General features: G+C 46.2%; 1 pseudogene; it reads left to right on the top strand.

Moving 5' to 3' along the window:
* Positions 1-17,898, top strand: part of LOC119445999 (alkaline phosphatase, tissue-nonspecific isozyme-like) — an 87,243-nt pseudogene that overhangs the window by 60,048 nt on the left and 9,297 nt on the right.

The raw sequence follows: 17,898 nt of genomic DNA, 5'->3' as shown, positions 1-17,898 counted from the left end.
ACTAGGGCTGTGCGCGTTTATCTTCTCTGTATTTGTTGTCTTGTGCTGTTCCTACGTTCATCAGAGCGAACTAATAAAAGACACGAAAAAGAATGTGAAGCGTTCTGCTCCGTTCTGATTACGGGAGCTGTGCGACTGCGACAATGCTCCATCTGCTGTGGGTCGGCGCAGTATCTCCTGTAATTTTCTAATTTTGTAATTTTGAGGCTAGAAGCCAGACTCATGCCGTATGGCATGGATTTGTCACAAAAATAGCAGTATTACCATAATAAATCAGCCAACTTGGGAGGGCTGGCAGCCGGCCCTGTCCAGCGCGGATCTGGAGGAGCAATGAGCCCTCGTCGAAAGAGCGTGGGCAGCGGCTTTTGCCAACGGTGTCCCGGACTAGGGACCTGACCAGTCTTCCGCTAACCAAAGCTCTTTTGGTTTTTTCTGAGTAAAAGTTTTTATCATCATCCTGTAGTTCAAGACTTCCACTTGGTTCCTTGACGCTCGTAAAACTGCAGTAGGAAACGAACCTGTGAAACGTTTATGTGCGCATTCCATTTGCTTTCGATATCATTAGAGTTAGTTAATAACATTTTCATTATATTATATGTTATATATAGTGTCGTCTGCCCAAGAACCACGTGGAATTCATATTGATTGCGCATAATTTGTGCAAAATAAACGCGGAAATGTATGACAGAATTTCAGCGCGTAATTACACAATAATTCGGGAACCAAAACATAGTCGGAGCGCTGTCCTTGCGATTCCAAGTCACCAAAATTAGTACCTTGTTAATTAATACGGGAAGCAAATTGAAATACTGAAACTCATGTCGAATTCGTAAACAGGGATCAGGATAGAGAATACTGCTAATACCCATGGAAGGCTAGAAGTTTATCCTTTTCTGCAAAAAGCAACAACAAAGCAACAGCAAAACAACAATGCTGACAACAGTTAGAACAAGGACAGCAAGAACTGGAACAAGGACAACGACAATGGAAGTAAGGACAGCAAGCAGGGCAACAGCAAAAACAACAATAAGATATACTGCAAAAAATTGCGAGACAACGTTTCAAAAAGCCACGTGCTTGTGCAGTAAAATTAATGTGTGGTTCCGCGGTGGATGTAGGCGTGCCCGCTCGAATCACTGTCAAAAAGAAACAACGCTTATATCTTGGCTGGATGTGAGCTGGCGCATCAGGGAAGGAGCGGATTGCAGTCGAGTCAAGTGAACGCACCAAATGTGCCGGGAAATACAATAATTTAAAAAATCACCTTTAGTATATCTAAAAGCAAACGGCGTATGTATGCATAGATCAAGAACGGTGTCAACTAAAAGGTGATCTCTGAAAGCTCGAAAGAATTTTCCAGTAAGCGATCGTTAGCTCATGCTGGAAACAGATTACTCAAGTCTGCAGCAGAAGTTTGTATGAGGACTGTTAGCAACTTTGAGAAGACTTTCTTTCTGCCGGCAACCGATTTCCTTCGAATACTTGAGATTTGAACCCGCGTTTAGAATTTTACCACCAGCACTTACACAAGGCCTACTCGGTTGCTGCAAAGTATGGCCTCGATACATGTTCTCGTTTGTCTGTGGCGGCTGTTGGAAATCGTCCATATGCATCCAATACGAACTTATAGGGCTGCATACAAGGAGAGCGCGAGCGTGCCTGGATTGGCTCTCGACAGCTGACAAACAAGGCTGCCGATAGGAGGGGGACGCCGTTAGAAATCTAGGTCTATCCTTACCTGCTGAGCTGTTTTAGACTGCGCAATAACTGCTGCCAGTAAACGCCCGTGAGACACTCGGCGACTATTAAGAACGGCTATCCTGAACCACTATGGCTCCTTGTTGTGTCCATTGTGCTATTCTTACGTGAACAAGGAACTCAGCCAATCAGAATTCTCCGTACTGCATTGTATTCTCACACTGTCAACGGGAACTCCGGCGTGACGACGTAAAATTGGACTAACGACGTCACCAACACCTTCGTTCTCTCGCATTCTCAGTGATGTGAAATGTTACTCATTACACTGCCCATAGTCGTAGATGGGCGCAAGGCTCTTCTTGACCGCTTGTAACGTAAGGCGGTTGCGTGCGCTAGCATTTATGACTTTGTCTTCTCCGAAAGAACATTGGACTTTTAGGTGGGGAAGTGCATGTTTCACCTTCTCCTGAATCTTGTTAGTGACGCCGATCTGTTCAGCGTGAGTGATGACATTTTGGGCTATTCGCGAAACGCCACCGGTCGAGCTTTGTGTAGAAGGACCGCTCTGTGGTTGCGGGGTGGTCTTGAAGGATTTGAGGCATCCTGTACCTGCTTCGGGCTGTATATTTTGCTCCTAATGAACTTGTTAACCTCTTCTGGTACAACGTTGGCGATACACATCCTATATTATATAATGCTAATTTAACATTGTAGCATGTTCAGCCCCACGCACGTTATAGGAGACGTTAGGTGCTTCAGTTACCCGTGTGCCTGTGCAGAACTAGATTCACCTGCAATTACCGCTATATTCCTCCTCCTAATCTTAGCAGGTGAAACTTTAAAACGATATGAGTGAGATTCAACTAAAAAAAAAAAGAGTAACTTCTTCCAGCAACGAGATTTGAGTTTGCAGTTTAAATAGCTCGTCCAGGCACTGCGTTGGAGAAGATAAGGAATACAGAAATAGAGAACTTGCTTCGTTTCTAACAAAGTACGAGAACGTGCATCTAATCGTACGAATATCTCCTTCCATGCCCTCCTTCCAATTTAATCGCGCCGCTTAATCGCCACGTGCCTGACGTCTTCCTAACGCCAAGATTTTGCCCGCTTCACGAAAAGAGGAAACGCGAGTGGCCCCAAGACGTGCGGGGAGACTCGGGCTTTTTAAAAACTCGAGTCTTTCTTTTGTCGCGACAGTTCGTGCATGTGTGTCACGCTGTTCCGGTGTCGCCCGAAGCGTGAAAACAGGGCGGAACTAGCGAGTGTCGCTTGCCGCCTCAGGTCTGCGCCTCGCCGACTGCCTTAAGCAACTTTCCTTAGCCTGTTTTTTAAACGCTCGGAGAAACGACGTGCGGTATTCGCGAGGCGTCCAAGCAGGAAAACGCTGTGGAAGCGGTAAACAAGTGCTTGACCGTGTGAGTCGGAGACGGCGGAGTGGTGGCGGGTTGACTACGCTTGTTTTCGTTGGTTTTTGCTTTTGAAGGAAGTGTAAATAAAGAAGACGCCTGTAAGCTGAGAGCATTACCGGCTGTTTGTCTCGCCTCGTTTGCTTAAACTTGCTTTTTTTCCCCTTCATACCGTAAATCCTAAGGCGTTGAAACGACAAGAATTATCTTGTAAGAACGACTGCTATACTGCGTCAAAGGAAAACGCAGGTTGCTAGGACTGTGGGGTTTGCGAGGCAAACGGCTGTATACACGCTTGTGAGGGCTATAGAAAGTTTCCAGAAAATCCGCGCGTAATCTCTTTGACTTATTGTTAGCTTACACTTCCGCTAACTTTGGACGGGTCATAAATCACGCCTTCACATTCCGCCTGATATGTGTAAGTACAAAGCTTGTCAGTAGTCTTAATAATTCACTTATGGTTTCTTTCATGCTTATGTCCATGCGAGCTTGACATTATTGCTTAGGACGCTAGCAGTATAGGTTATTACCAGGATCTCTTACAGGACGTTATTGTTCTAAGTTGCTCGGATAGTGCAAAGTAAAACTTGCATACTCTTGCTTTGTTTCGGTAAGGCAGATCAGATTTATTTCCACATTGCTTCCTGTTTCTGCTCTTGAATGCATTCTTGCGGAAAAATAATCCATTCGCTGCGGTGAACCTTTACGGCCATCTTATGTCGTTGGCAGACCTGTGAACATGCAGTTTGAGTGCACAGTAATAAACCCTATCCTTCTGCTGTCAGTCACGTTGCTGCTTTTAATCACAATTTTACAACTTACCCCATCAGTAAATCATAACTTCTTCAGCTTCGCCATGATATCTTCCTTCTTGCCTGCGGTCATCTGATCATTGCCTGCATGACGATAGAGCACTCCTTCCTGCTCCCGGTTTGTGGTGAAGCCATCTCAGCACTTCATTTTGGAGCCCTGCAGTGATGCCAGCGTCTGTGAAAGCTCGCCAACGTCAGTCGTTCAAAATTCCATCTTTCATGGTCACATGCATCTTAGAGAAATACTTTAATGAGAGCTGGAGATGTTACCCCAGCCAAATGCCTGACACGATAATCCAGGTGATTAGGGTGAAAGATGAAATAAAATAAGTAGAAGAGAAGAAATAAAGAAAGGGCAAGAACACTTATGCATAAAAAAAGAAAAATAACAAGTCTAAAAATATAGAAAATAACGTGGGCAGCTTGCACTAGTGGTTCAAGGACTGGAGTAAACAGCGGCGCAGGTGATCGACATAGCTTCTTCCAGGTTTTACTCGGCTTGGCTAAGTTTTGCTAGGAAATGCGCAGTGCTGCTAGGCACGGTATTCCGAATCGGCTCGCCGCCAGCGCGCAGATTCTCGCTTCACCGCGCGACGCGCTTCAAGATGAGCGGCTTCTTCTTCGGGTGTCAGGATCTTTTTTGGTCGTCCCTTGACAAGGCTACATTTATTCGCCACAGAGTCAACGAGAGATGTGCCGCCGTCGCGGTGGCTCCGAGCTTTATCTATTTAAGCTATGTGAGAGGCGCCTGTTGCAGTTACGGACACCGTCCGTACAGTTACGGACAAAGGTGTCCCGAACGCGGGACACGGTTACCTCACGTTCGCGCGAACGCGGGGAAACAAGGAAACCGGTGGCGTCAGCAGCAGCTCTGCGCGTTGCCTCGTTGGTGCTGCTACAATTTCTTTCTCTCTCTCGCTCTCATTTTTTCTTTCCCTCTCCCGAGCACTGCGCGCGCCGCGCGCATGCTCTTCTTCCCTCTCCTTAACGTCCCATGTCAAGGCAACATGTGCACGGCACGGAGAAGTGGCGAAGCACACGCCGCTCCGCGAGGTGGTTGCTAGACAACGCAGTGACGTCATAGCTCGGCGAGGTTTTCGCGGCTCGCGACACAACTTACGGCCGGCTTAAACAGCTCCGCTCTTAAAAGTAGTGGCCTACTGATTCAATTTTCTTACAATTGTGGCATAGAGGGGACATCGTCAGACAAGCTTTATGTAAATAAAAATTAAAAACAACCCCTATGGGGGATCGGCCATGAATGGGGCGGAAGGCAGCAACACCGAGCCTTTGGTCTCCGTCTCTCTTACTTCAGGAGCCATGCGGCCGCAGCGACGCTTCGGCTATCTTTGTCATTACAACTACAACAATAACAATAATAACAATAAAAGCTTCTCTAGAAGCCAGTTTCTGCGTCGTTTTGGCTACGTTTTGATACTCCCACTGGTGCGCTCGGTGGTCTGTTATGCTGCCTACATGCTTCAAGGTCTAAGACCTTCATTAAAAATTAAAAATAAAAAAAGTAAAAAAAGGAGACCTTGAAAGTAATGATCAGCAGATTATGCTGCCGTGTCCCCCCATTAAACCTCTATTTACACAGGGCTTGTCTGGCGATATCGCGCCTGTGTCAATACTGCCTAGAAATACAATCCATAAAGCAGAATTCTTTAATATGGCGCAGGTATAAATTTTAAGAGAGAATTTCTTGAAATTCCGTTTGCCAAACTAGGAGTAAACTTAACATCACAAGTAGTACTAACTTTCGGTGCCTGGGTTTTGCCTGGGTACTGGGGTTTAGCCATCAGGGAAGTCTTTGATGCCGTTTGTGTTTTCATTCAATTAACGAAACGAACAGGACTTTAAATTCGTACTTTTATAAATTATCTTAGTGATATTTGTCTGTTAAATCCTAGCATTACCATTACAAATTGTTCTGCTTAGGAAAATTGTTAATCTGTCTGTTTTGATTGCTCAATTGCACATTACTTGTAGTTTCTTCAAATATTATGTAAAAGTTCAGATATGCAATTCTTGGCCAATCCCCATGCGTGGGTATGAGCGACATTACAGGGTCATCATCATAAAATGTCATGTTGGTTGCTCCTTAACATTACTGATCGGGTGTTTCTATTTCGGATCTCGTTCGCGCGCAGCGAATCCTCCGGCCGCCCCTTCTGAGAGCCCACCGGTCCCGGAGGGCGAGGACGACCCCGAGTTCTGGCGAGTGACGGGCCAGAACAGCATCTCCCGGCTCCTGTCGGCTCCCGTGGTCGACGCGCCCGCCAAGAACGTGATCGTGTTCGTGGGCGACGGCATGGGCATCTCGACGGTGACCGCGTCTCGCATCTACCGCACCCAGAATGAAGACACCGATCAGCCGGGCGAGGAGGGGAGCCTCTCCTTCGAACGCTTTCCTTACACGGCGCTTCTCAAGGTATAGGACTCCCTTTTCTTCACAGTTTAAAGGAGGCACACTAAAGGGAAACACTGTATCAGTTTAAACTGATAAAGTATGTCTTAAAAACTCGAAATTTCTTAATTTCGCGGTAAGAGGTTGAACACTGAAAGAAAGAATGAAGGGCAAACTTCAATTTTTTTTTGTTGATTTTCCGCCGAAATCCCAGAGCGGTATCACTGTGACGTCACACATATTAAGGCATCTCCATGTAATTGGGCCATTGTGGCAGAGTACTAATGTTCTCGAAACCTGCGAAGTTCAGCCTTCGGCTGCTTTAGAATACAACGCAGTCCGTGTTTACTGCTAGGAATTACGAACTACAGGATCTGACAGACGTCATCGAAATCTACGACGTCATGGCGAACTGATGCGGACCTTCAGTTTCAGGTGGCGCCGCCATCACTCTTTCCCATTGACACATCCGCCGTGGTGGCGTAGTGGCTTTGGTGTTGCGCTGCCAAGCCCGAGGTTGCGGGAGGGAATCCCTGCCACGGCGGCTACATTTTGATGGGGGGTCGAAATGCAAAAAAAAAAAAAAACGCCCGTGTATACCGTGCATTAGGTGCACATTAAAGAAACCCAGGTGGTCGAAATTATTCCGGAGTCTCCCACTACGGCGTGCCTCATAGTCATGTCGTGGTTTTGGCACGTAAAACCCCAGAATTTTTTTTTTCCCCAGTGAGACTCGTAGGTAACGTACACCTTCCAGAAGCGCCTGGATTTAAACTGGACGGAAGCATCGATCAACTGGTCAGCAGTCGAGATAAGCAAGATACGTTTAGAGTATTAGTGAAAAAAAAAAGGAGGAAGAGATTGATACGGCCGGATCCGTTACAGGCATAGGTAGCGGTACAAGGCAGATAGAGAAGTTTCGAGGAAGAGAGAAAATATTAAGGATATGGAAACAAGAATGCTAGAATGAAAAGTATGTATGGCATACCTGATTAACTCAAGCAGGCTAGGTGACAATTTGTCACCGCCCCATTTCAAAGAGGGATGCCAATAACTCGTCATCATCATCGTTCGTCGCCCTGGGTGTTTTCTGGCTGATCAAAGCCTCCTCTCGCGGTTAGAGTGCCTTAATTTGGGTTTTGTACGAAAATAATTTACAAATGCAGCTCAACTTCCTTTTCTCTTTCTCCCTTTAAAGTGTCCATTTAAAGAGACTCTTAAGTCACTTCGGAAAATAAGAATTTGCGTTGTAAATCACTCTTACACAAAACCAAAGTAAGCCACTTTGCATGCAGACTTCCTACGTGGCTAATTAATTCAGGTTAGCGAATAGACCGTGAAATGTGGAATGCTACGCAGTGAAGTGACTTCCGTCGTGTCTTCGACAAGACAAAACTCGAAGGAGTAGGAGTGCTTCAGACCTACTTCAGTAATAGGCCCGACGGTCCGAAAGGGTAGCCAAGTTCAATGGGTAGCCAAGTTCACGTGCACGTGAAAGTGCACGCGAAGTGTATTTCATTTTGCCTTTGTCTCGTGTTTGATGCTTTCAATCTCGCACCCTCTTCCCCTCGCTCGGGTATACAACCAACCGAACATATAATACACACGTCTGCTTAACCTACCGTGCTCTCGCTTGTTATCTCTCTTTCGGTGCAGACGTACGCAGTGGACCGGCAGGTGACGGACAGCGCGGCCTCTGCGACAGGCGCTGTTCTGTGGCGCCAAGACCAAGATGGCCATGCTTGGCCTGTCGGCGAGGGCTAACGTATCCGAGTGCGATTCCGCTGTCGGCAATGAGCTGCACTCCTTCATCAAGAAAGCCCAGGACAAAGGTACCCGGTATAATAATCTTCAATCTTCATTACTTCTGTATAAAAACTAGTGCGTTTGTATAGTACGAATGATATGTATACGGCTGCCATCAGTTCAAGAAATGGAATAGAGAATTTTCGGTAGAAACTTAATAAATTCTTGCTACCTCTCACGGCAGTTTTTTGATGTAACGACACGAACTTCTGCAGTACAAATTTATATCCTGTCATCACGACAAAGTTGGTTTTGTTGTAACGTCATTAGCGTTTTTTTCTCTCCGGCAATGTACTGGAAGTAGCCCTTGTGCGCCCTGGCATGCTTGGTGAGAAACTGCGAAAGCTTGCGTATGACAAACCTCTACGAAACATTACCACAATAAGCTGCGCGAGGTCTGTGCCGCGTGCCCCTTTGCAAGGTTCGTTCATGACTACTGTCGTGGAACCTGCTTCACATTTTACTTCGGAAATAGAACGCGCTTGTAAGCTATAAAAAAGCGGCCCTTCACTCTCTTTTGGTTCTTTTGGTTAATTTTTAGTCAGAAGAGGGGTGCTTCAGTTGTATTTGTAATTCCTTATGCAATTTTGTACTGTAATAATCAGCTCAGATGTCAGTAGAATTATTTCAGATTGATAAAAATGCCGTCTGTTGAAAAAGACAGAGGTCACTGACCTCGTCGCTAGAGTCTGGTCGCTCCTGAATATTGCAGCTGCGATTGATGGCCTCGTTAGCAGGAAGATGAAAGTTGCGGCATACAGGCGAGGACAGTGAAAGACTGCACTTAAAATTAGGCTCAACCGAATAAAACGTCAGACTATTTTTAATTAGATGGGTGTGTAGGAGCGATTGGCATCATGAGTGATGCTCGCTGCCCTGTCTCTCATAGGCAAACAGTACTTATAAAAAAAGTTGGCTGGCTAAAACAAACAAACGAGTAAAGAAGACCGAGACAGTGCGTAACGAAGATAGGCCGGCCAACACGGACCCAATGAAAGAGATACAGTATCACCATAAAAGGTAAATATAGGTCCGAAAGCGCTAACTCGGAGTTCAGACAAAGTTCGAATGGGTGTTCGGTACGTCGCAACAGAGAATTTGTGCAACAAGGAATGTAGTTTAAGATGAGAGGACAGTCTCTTGCAGTTCACTTGTATCTGACGAAAGCGCAATCTGCAATACATTATACAGTCGAAGCCGGATATATCAAACCCGCATATAGTGAATTAATGTGTTTAACGAACACCAGTAAAATCCCCTTGAAAATTTTTGCATAGAAGTTTTATTCTATATATAGAAATACATATAACATCGAACTTTTTTGTGATCCCCTTGAGATTCGATATATCCGGGTTCGACTGTCTATAGGGTAATTTTTTTTTTTGAGCTGCACCAAATAAAAAAAAAATGCCCGTGGTAGACAGCATAATTCTAACCATTCGATCTAAGTTACTGGTACCCATCTCACCGCTTCTTCCGCACCCGACTGCAGGCATGTCGACGGGTCTGGTGACCACCACGCGGGTCACGCACGCCACGCCCGCGGCCCTGTACGCGCACTCGGCCCACCGCGACTGGGAGATGGACACCAAGATGCCCAAGCGCACGCGCTGCAAGGACATCGCCCGGCAACTCGTCGAAGACGAGCCCGGAAGGAACATGAATGTGAGTATGCGGCCGTCATTAGTAATACGGTGCAACAGGGTGAGCGCGTAGAGCGCTGCTTTCTATATCATCCTTGCGTGAACGCATGCAGCGTGCACGATAAACAACGAAAGTTTCAATATCGGTGGAAACGCATCGACCACTGTCTCGTCATTTGTGGCAGCGACACCAACTTAGGTTCTGCGCCGTTAATTCAGGTAAATACAAGAGCACGCCGCGGGCATGTTGCTTCAAGACAGTTTGGCTGCTGCCACTTAGGTGTTTGTCTCAATACAGCATGAAGGCGACGCTTTGTATGAAAAGGAGTTGAAGCGTGCGAGTCCTATCGAGGCTGCTGCTGATAACGTGACTGCAAGATGCTTGCAAGCACTTGCGCGTTAGCTGAGGAAGTGTCATTTGTAAACTTATTGACGTTGGTAGGTTGGACACATGGCTCAAGGACACTGGAAATTGCACTCGTTATGCGCATTTGCCGACGAGGGGCAGCAATTGGCAGAACATATATACACTTTCACTTTTCTTAGCGTCAGAATGCGACATCGCTCCGTCAGTCTGCCAGGAAAGTCTGCCTAAGATACTTTCTTTTCATCGTTGTTATTGTGCGTGCTGGAAGGATGTTCTCGCGTAATAGCTCAAGCGCAATTCTGCGCGCGCACTCCAACTTTACATCCTGAACCTGAATGCCCAGTTACATCGCGTCGGATAAGCCCATCTCAGGGAATATATGATGACCTGGTTCCGGACTCAGGTTATTCTGGGCGGTGGCCTGGCGTACTTCAAGGATAAGCAGCGAGGCGGCGGCAAGCGCAGCGACGGTCTCGACCTGGTCGACCTGTGGAAGAAGGACAAGAAGAACCGGAAGTTCGTCGGTTCTCGTGAGGAGCTGCTGGCCATCGACACCAACAAGACTGACTACCTTCTCGGTGAGCCACCCTTGCTTGCCCCGAGGCTTGCCTTCTGTTAGTGCGACGCGACCGCATAAAACGGAATGACGCATTCGGGAAGACTAGGTAATACGGCTAATATATATAACGCTCGCGAATTACATCGAGTCAGCTTATTGTCGCGAGACACTTCTACTTAGTTTTGGCGACTGATGTATGGGGGACATTACGCGAAAATTTTGTTAAAGTACCCGCGCACGTACCTTGAAATTTCAGTTTACACTTACATCCAGGCATTATAGAACAAAAGTATATATATTATACACCAGTTAAACCTAACTCGACATGCGCAAATACTACACAAATACTTTCAGGTGATGTTTCTCCGCACATCATGGAAAATACAGTGTCACACTGCATCCTAGGGAAGCGTGCCGGTATGACATTGTCCCGTGGGCGGTACGTGAGCTATGTCAGTAAGCAGGTGTCAAGTAGGACGATTACGTTGACACTGGTGTCTTGTTTCTAAATTTCAAATATGTGTGCATAGTGTGCATTGAGTTCCGGGTGTGTTCTATTTCGTAATTAGAACGCGTATTATAAACCTTCTTTTAAGATTTTAATTGGCGATGTAAGCCAACAAGCGCACGTCGGTTAGTGAGACGCGCCCTTTTTATTTCCACTAAATTTTCGCCTACATTTGCCGAAACGCTCGGTTAACATCAGGCTGACCTAAATTTTGCGTTCATTACTACAGCGTGTCAAAAAGAGAAAAAGGTTGAAGACTTTTTTTCTTGATGCACTTTTGCTGACGTGCCCGATTCTGCTCCCTCGCGCAGGCCTCTTTTCGGGAGACCACATGTCGTACGAACTCTACCGCCAGGAGAAGCAGCCCTCCCTGGTCGACATGGTCGTTACCGCCATTGAAATACTGCGCAAGCGAGGAGACGGTTTCGCTCTCATGGTCGAAGGTAAGCAATACGATGAACTCGTTTTCATTGGTCTGCCTTGTTTTCTTCACCACAAGCAAGAAGCACTGTTACTTTATTATTATTTCACCCTGCTGCTTTCTTTGTTTGCAGTGAAATGGTTGTAGTGAAAAATCCCTTATCTTTAGGCTAGGTATGATTATGATGACGATGATGACATCAAAGACTGTTGTGCATAACCGCTCAGAGAGATTATCTAAATATTGGGGTGACGCAGACAAAATTAATCATTTTGAGGGACCGGGAAGAAGCCGATACGTAATGAAAGGCATGTTAGAAAGATGGTATTTGCTAAGTTTACTATATTTATTTATTTATTTATTTATTTATTTATTTATTTATTTATTTATTTATTTATTTATTTATTTATTTATTTATTTATTTATGTTTAGACCTAATTAATTTTATTCTTTTCTTAGCATACACAGAGTTCAGAAACACTGATTATATCCTAGTTTGGGTTTAAATAAATAAATAAATAAATAAATAAATAAATAAATAAATAAATAAATAAATAAATTTCGAGCAGTTTAAAAAACTGCACAAAAATTCAATTCTCAATAGTCGCAGAATTTGGTTTAGCGCCAGATCTGAAGCACCTTTTCTTCTCAGTCATAGAACCTTCGCGCTATAATAGTCAGGTTTCTGCATCATCGACAAAATGTTTGGCCCAGCTAGAACATATACGGTAACCAAATGATCGCCCATTCCATTCCCAAATGCGGTGTGGCTGGCGGTATATAGCTTGTGCCAGAACCCAAAATATGCCGGCATAAAGCGCTTGCGTTTCGAAAGCGGCCTTTCCGGCCTGCAGTCATAAACTTCAGCGCGGCCGATCGAGACGCTCGGAAGGAAACCATTTTCTACGCTGCACTTTAAAGGGAAAGCCGGAAGCGACTAGGGTGCGTGTATCTACTTCGCTTTTCGATCATCACGTCCAACGAGGATTTCAGCTGGGGATGGATAGATTATACTTTTTTTTTTATCACTCCGCGTACATTTTAGCGTCGGATGGTCTGTAAACACTAACGGAGTACACGTAAATGGAACAGGCCTTCCATTGCGAGCAGCGTCCGGCTTCCGACCATTGTTCCTCTGGATGGACAAACGGGACATCGCTCGTGCGCACTCGTGTACGGCAACAAGCCTCGCGGTCGGCGGCCGCCTTCTGTTTGCGGTGCTGCGAAGCAGGGCCGGTAATTACGCTGCGGGAGTAAGAACTGCTCGGCTGAAATTACCCCGGAAGCAGCTGCCTTGCCCACTGGCAAGGCTTGCGTACGCGCCGGCAACTCTCTGGTCGAAAGTGAATGCACAGCCGGACGCCCGAAGGGCTCCGAGCTCTCCTGAAGTATTTAAGGAAGCGCCGGTTTGAATATATTGTCACGGTGTGGTCTGTGCCCCGGGACGCCGAATAGAAGACGACGAAGACCGACTACGCGTTACTCTTGACCTTCTCCAGGGCAGCGTATTTATAAATACGCCAGCGTAGCTTGCATGCACCGTAATAATACGTTCGTGACTTTTCTTCCTTTATCGTTGGAGAATGCATTCCATCAGTGGCCGCTCTATATGCTCGGCGTCTTCTGGCAAAACCCTTGGCGCTTCTGTGACTACTTGTGCAAAAGGCTCGTCTTTTGTAGAAGGTGCTGGTCGACAAACACATATAAGGGGTATGTAGCATTGGCATGCGCACACTGGGGGGGGGGGGGGGGGAAGAGTATTTTAGGTGGGTCGAGCTGTGTTAAATACATCTCAGTTCATTTGGAGAGCAAGCGAACGTATGGTTCTTAATGAGTACGCCTTAGGCCAGGGCGTCTGCGTACGTTTGAAGAAGCACTATCAACTAGTGCTCATGAAAAGAAAAGATAGAAAAATAAAAAAGGAGAACGCTAGTTTGTTGACAGCTGAATGTAACGGCATTTTCGTGGTAACATTATATGTACCCTGTTTAGACAGCAGTATACCAGTCGGGGTGAATTTAGGAAATGTGCAGGCGCAAGTTGGATCAGCTAGCGCCAGACAGGAGTAATTGGAGATTTCTGGGAGAGACCTTCGTCCTGCACTGGACATTAAAAAAATATGATGATGATGATGATGATGGTGATACCGGTCGTACCGTTACTCTCACTGAAGTGGGGGCCTTCATGTATGTCTTGCATAAAGGCTCCAAGTGACATGCAGCGCTCGGCGGCACATACCCTAGCACTAGCATTGGTATGCTGCGCTTTTTGAGGAACTGATGGGCAGCGTTGCATAGGACAACGTTTGGGATAAAATTTCTGATAATTTACATGGAGTTAGATGGCTCTGAAGAGTTTGAATTAACGCGAGTGGACTCGTTATAGCCGGTGTACTTGTCATTGAAAAGCCTTTTCTTTCTTTCTTTCTTTCTTTCTTTCTTTCTTTCTTTCTTTCTTTCTTTCTTTCTTTCTTCTTTCTTTCTTCTTTCTTTCTTTCTTTCTTTCTTTCTACCGTAAAAGCGTAACCCAAGTATTTTTCATCTGGGTGCGTCAGGGCTCAGACGCTCCGAAAAAGGACTCTTACTGCTGCTTTGGATCAGTGGCTATACATTGCCACTGAAGAAAGAAAGAAAGAAATGGCTTTTTAATTACAAGTAAACCGGCTATTACGAGTCTACTCGCATTAATTCAAACTCTTCAGAGCCATCTAACTCCATGTAAATGATCAGAAATTTTATTTGGGCTACATTTTATTGAGCAAAACGTTGTGCTGTTCTGTTGCTCAGCACAAGGTCACGGGTTCAATTTTCGAGCGCATTTTGATGACGGCGAAATGCAAAAGCGCTCGTGCACGTATATTTGGCTGCAGGTTAAAAATAAACCCTGGTGGTCAAAACCATTCCGGAGTGCTCCCCACAACGGCGTTCCTCATGACCCACTGTGCAGTTTTGGGACGTTAAGCCCCACAATTTAATTACGCCACATGAATCGATCAAAACCAATAGCGGAGACTCTCGCAGGCGGTCGCATCGACCACGGCCACCACGAGAACCGGGCGGCGCTGGCGCTGCGCGAGACGGCCGAGCTGAGCGACGCGGTGGCCGCGGCCCTCGAGCTGGTGGACCTGCGCGAAACCCTGGTGCTGGTCACCGCCGACCACTCGCACTCGTTCACGCTCAACGGGTACGCAGCCAGGGGAAACCCCATCCTGGGCGTCGCCGGACTCTCCGAGAAGGACGGCCTGCCCTACACCACGCTCTCGTACGCCAACGGGCCCTCGACGACCAAGAGGAAGGCTGACGCCAACACTGGTGCGTTCTCCACGCGCGTTCGCGCGAGTCTTCTCAATAAGTGTGGTGGTCGCGAAGGGAAACGTTTTAAAGGCGAAAGCCTTAGATCTCTCTGTTTCAAGGTCGCGTTGTGAGGTACAGAAAGTCACGTGACCCAAGGAAGCACAGAAGCGAACCAAAGCATGTCCCGCCTTCTCTAAGACATGATTAATGATCAGAAAAGTTAATTAGTGATTGATTAGTGATTGGATCAAGGTGGATTAAGCTGGATTAGGGTGGATTTGGGAGGATTAAGGTGAAATAAAGTAGGCTTTACAAGGCTTTCGCCTTCGCGTCGCTTAGGCGATAGCTAAGGACACCTGGGAATTTGTTTTATTTACAGTATACGTTTCCAAAGGGCCCACATTGCGTATGCTCCGCCCAGCCAGGTGTCGCCTATATCAACGGAGACGCGCACCTCTTCTTTATATCTGTATATCATTTTTCCACTTTGGTTTCTGCAGTGTGATTTTTACGAGGCTTCATCACAAGGCCTGGCACAGAGAAGTCCTGGCAAAAGGAGCGAAACGACCCGGCGCACTTAGGTAGATGCCGCTTTTGCGGTCCCAGAAAAATGAATAATGACACGTTTACTACCAATTTGTTTTGTTGTAACATATACATTTGGAGATTATGCAGAAGTTCACGTTCATGAAGCATACGCAGAGCGGGACCCTTCTGGAACATATATGTAAAGACGGCGAAATGCAAAAGCGCTCGTGCAGGTAGATTTGGCTGTTCCGGTCATTAGCAGCGTTTATGACTTTCTCAAAGGGACTTTAAAACGAAAATTAATTTGAGCTTTATTAGGTAACTGCCCTTCTAGAATACGACAAAAGTCGCTATTAACTCGGAAAGTGGCTTGGTAAGCTACAGAATACGCAAGAACGTAGGACACGTGGTGACGCCACCTTCAGGTTTCTGCAACATGCAGCTCGCCGTGAAGTCATGGATTTTAGACGGTATGTTTTCGGGACTAGTTAATTTCTTCTTGATAAATATGGCCAATGGCCAACGTTCTAAGGCACTATGGCCAATATTCTGGCGTAGTAAAATGTGTGACGATGAATTACTGCCTTCGTAACAAATTTTCAACAAGTGCTCCAAAGCGTTATATACGGGCAAGGTTTGAAACCGAACGCGGTCATACAGGGGCAACGTCTCTCTAATTACAGGCAACTGAAACACTTATTGCAATTACAGCTCGAAAGAAACAACTTCGCTGGAAATTGGGTTGTGATTATGCAAGGTAGCAGAAGTCCGTTCTCATTTTTTTGTCTCCTTCCAGGTTATTCACGGGACCTCGTATATCGTAAATAGTGAAACGACTTGTGTGTTGCCATCACGCTCGGAATGTGTTACCTCGGACCCCTGTAGCCGTTCTTAAGAGAGTATGCAGAATTTCGTATTAAAGTGACACTAAAGACAAACGCTAAATAATTTCAAGCTGATAAATTACTCATTTAAAAGTCAATTTTCGGGAATTGCGCAGTAGCAGGTTTATTATTACAAAATAAAATGTTCAAAATTTCCACTTTTCGAATACCGCGCCAAAGTCCCAGCAGCAGTACGTCAGTGTGACGTCACGGGTTTCAAAGGTTTTTCGCGTGTCTGAGGCCATTATGGCTGAGTAAAATGTTCTTGAAACTTCCTAAGTTAAATTTTTTGTCTCTATTAGAATTCAGTGTCGTCCATCTTTACCGATCAAAAATCTACTATGCCTCAGGCAGACATCATCAAAATCTATGACGTCACGCTGAGCTGGTGCGGAAGCGTCAAGGAGGCGTCGCCGTCCGCATTTCTTGCCTGAGGCTTTCTTGGCTTAACAAGAAAAGCCGAGAAACAAGCCATGAAATGAGCGGCTTTTTGGGTAATGTAGTAGGATAATTTACAAATGGTGCTGAAATAAGTTTTTATCTTTAGTTTGCTTTTAGGTCTGGCTATACCTCTCCATATAGAATATTGGGATAAAAAGCATGCGCTGCCGTCGAAATGCTTTTCTGCTGTTGATGTGATTTATGTGTTACCTAAATGTTCACCAAACATGGTATGTGTTTTAAGAAAGTTTGAACAAGAACTTTGGTTATGTAGTACCACTGTGGTTTACGATCGACGTGCATGTTGGGAGAGATTTACATACTTAAATAAACCCTGTTCTGTCGCCGTCAGGCCGCCTCCTTCACCTGCACCAAAGTCTTAGGGCGAATAAAGAAAAAAAATTGGCTGTGCACGGCTTAACTCAGTTATGCCTGGGTGTGCGTAGCGAGAGGTACAGTTAATGTTATTGTTTAGCTTGGTGTTTCATTCCGTCGTTGATCCGCGGCCCTGGCACGAGATGCCGAACTAGACGACGAACCATCCTCATCTGAATGCACTCGCCTGGCCGCTTCGTACTTACGACGCTTCTCGAGGCGTGCGGCTCGATCTTCCTCCGTCTCCTCGGCTCGCTGCCTTCTCTTGGATTCATTCCAACGACGAAGCCTGGCTTCTTTCAGTCTCTCTGACTAACGTTCCATATTTGCCGACGAATCCCACCGAGCCGCCCCTTCTATATATACCATGCAACGCCGGCAACGCCGATGCAACGCCGGAGCTTGCTAGGCAACGGCTCAGCTAGCGGTTTCACCGGCTCCTCCTCTGACGTCATGCCAGATGGCGCGGTGAGTGGCGCTGCCAGCTGCGGCGGTTGCTAGGCAACGGCACAGCACGCGGTGCGGCCACCGACCACAGCTAAACGGCGAGAATGCGGCCAATGTAGCTCTCGCTACAAAATTCAGAGCCCTTCCACTACTTTGGAGGTAAAAGCCAGCGAAGCTGTGACTATGGGGGGTCTGCTATCGTGAATTCATATTATCATTATTGACTATATTGAGCGTCTTCGGCATGTTCGTGGACACCGGCGTCTTGCTATCGCCCGGTGCGATGGCCAAGTACTGCAT

This window comes from Dermacentor silvarum, chromosome 3, assembly GCF_013339745.2.
Source record: "Dermacentor silvarum isolate Dsil-2018 chromosome 3, BIME_Dsil_1.4, whole genome shotgun sequence".
NCBI lineage: Eukaryota > Metazoa > Arthropoda > Arachnida > Ixodida > Ixodidae > Dermacentor > Dermacentor silvarum.
This window is presented reverse-complemented; position numbering and strand designations above follow the sequence as displayed.